General features: G+C 45.0%; 1 pseudogene; it reads right to left on the reverse strand.

The window, feature by feature from the left end:
• Positions 1–1,828: 1,828 nt before the first annotated feature.
• Positions 1,829–2,398, reverse strand: LOC118729133 (annotated as a pseudogene).
• Between the last annotated feature and the right edge of the window lie 200 nt (positions 2,399–2,598).

The following is a 2,598-nucleotide window of genomic DNA, read 5'->3' on the forward strand; positions in this document are numbered from 1 at the left end:
TGGGCCTTTTTTTCGCAACGGGTTTGCTGTCAGAACAACCATTAACTCAAATCCAAGGTAAGAAAGGAAAAGATTCACATCAACATCACTGTCATCGGACATGTAGACTCTGGTGAGTCTACCTCTACTGCCATCTGATCTACAAATGTGGTGGCAACGACAAAAGAACCATCAAGAAATATGAGACAGAGGCTGCTCAGATGGGGAAGGGCTCCTTCCAGATTGCCTGAGTCTTGGATAACCTGAAGGTTGAACATAAGTGAAGTATCACCGTTGATATCTCCCTATGGAAATTTGAGCCCAGCAAGTTCTATGTGACCATCATTGATGCCCTGGGACACCGAGACTTCATAAAAAACATGATGACAGGCATATCTCTCAGGCTGACTGTGTGGTCCTGATTGTTGCTGCCGGTGCTGGTGAATTTGAAGCAGGCATCCCCAAGAATGGACAGACTGTTAGCATGCCCTGCGGCCTAAATGTTGGGTGTGAAACAGCTACTGTTGGTGTTAACAAAATGGATCCCATTGAGCCACCCTACAGCCAGAAAAGATGTCAGGAAATTGTTAAATAAATCATCACCTACATTAAGAAAATAGGCTACAACCCTGACACAGTAGCATTTGTGCCAATTTCTGGTTGGCATTGCGACAACATGCTGGAGCCAGGTGCTAATGGGCCTTGGTTCAAGTCCACAAAGATGACAATGCCAGAGGAACCACACTGATTGAAGCTCTGGATTGCATCCTGTCACCAACTCAGCCAGCTGACAGGCCCCTGCATCTGCCCCTCCAGGATGTCCACAAAATTGGTGGTATTGATACTGTCCCTGTGGGCCGAGTGGATTTGGTCCTAGACTCAGAGAAAAGTACCTAACTAAGAAAATGTGACTTGCCATACAGGTATCACCATGAAAGGGTTTTCAGGCCAAGAACCAAATTGTTTGAGATGGGAGACATTCAAGAAAGTTGTTCAGCCCTAGCTAGTTTGGCTCAGTGGATAGAGTAGAGGGCTGTGAACTGGAAGGTCCCGGGTTCGATTCTGGTAAAGGGCACATGCCCAGGTTGTGGGCTCGATCCCCAGTAGGGGGCATGCAGGAGGTAGCCTATCAATGACTCTCTGTCATCATTGATGTTTCTATCTCTCTCCCTCTCCCTTCTTCTCTGAAATCAATAAAAGAAAAATAAAGTTGTTCAAGAAAGTCAAGATTGAAGATGTTAGAGAAAGTTTGTTCTCCACCATCTCCTATCTTGAACAAATTGGTCCTCAACCAAGTTGTTCATGGAAAAAACATCTTGGTTGTTGAATAAAACTTTGGTTCTTCTCCTCCACCCTCAGGGCCCCGACAGTCTCTTCATGCTGATACTTGTATGATCAGTCACATGTCTCAGGAGAGAATGAGTCAGTTTACTGCTAAACCTCGAATTGTTAACATCTCAGGAAATTGTGCTGTGAATATTTTCTTTCCTTTTTTTGTTTTAGGGGTCTGGAACAAATTAATTCAATTTACATTATTTCTAATGGGAAATGATTTGGTTGTTTAACAAATTGCTTCTTCTTTTAAAAAAATATATTTTATTGATTTTTAAAAATATATATTTTATTAATTTTTTACAGAGAGGAAGGGAGAGGAGAGAGATAGAGAGCTAGAAACATCGATGAGAGAGAGACATCAACCAGCTGCCTCCTGCACACCCCACACCAGGGATGTGCTCGCAACCAATGTACATTCCCTTGACCAGAATCGAACCCGGGACCCCTGAGTCCACAGGCCGACGCTCTATCCACTGAGCCAAACTGGTTAAGGCAACAAATTGCTTCTTCTTCCTTTTTTTTTCTTCTTGTCAAAATGATTTTTAATTGAGTCCTTTTCCTTTGTAGTTCTTAACTAGCCGGACAATCCACTGCACCACTGTTGATATCATCTATGATGTCACGAGGGTGGCGGCCATCAGCATTGCACCCCACAGACTGGGCAGTCCCCAGGATCTCTTTAATGGTTCCAGAGAGTTCTCTGGCTAAAGATCGGCGCCGCATCTGTCGGGCACTGCTGACAATCTCTCATCGAATGTGATACTTCCACTGTGCTTAATGTTTTTTTCTTCTTTCTGTCTCTGGGAGGTTCTTTGAGGGCTTTGATGATCAGGGCAGAGGCAGAAGGCACTCCTTCAATCTGGGCCTGTCTGTTCTGAGTGGTCAGTTTCACTGTCATCCTCAGACCCTTCCAATCACCGGTTGCTTTGGCGATGTCATCACCAACCTTTTTTGGAGACAGGCCCAGGGGGCCGATCTTGGGGGCCAGGGCAGACGTGGCGCCCCCTTCCCCACTGGTGCACCTCAAGTGTACAACTTTGATCTCGTTGGGGTCGGACTTTGGCGGCATGGTGGAGGCAGATGGTGTTGGGTGAACCCGGATTCGGGATGACTGAAGAAAGTTGCACCTGAGCCTCCTCCGAGCCGAAAGCCGAAAGCTGCTGCTACTGCTTCTTCTTCTTCTTCTTCTTTTTTTTTTTTTTTTTTTTTTTTTAAATATATTTTATTGATTTTTTTTTACAGAGAGGAAGAGAGAGGAACAGAGAGCTAGAAGCATCGATGAGA

Source organism: Pipistrellus kuhlii, unplaced genomic scaffold (genome assembly GCF_014108245.1).
Source record: "Pipistrellus kuhlii isolate mPipKuh1 unplaced genomic scaffold, mPipKuh1.p scaffold_m20_p_3, whole genome shotgun sequence".
In the NCBI taxonomy this organism is placed as follows: domain Eukaryota; kingdom Metazoa; phylum Chordata; class Mammalia; order Chiroptera; family Vespertilionidae; genus Pipistrellus; species Pipistrellus kuhlii.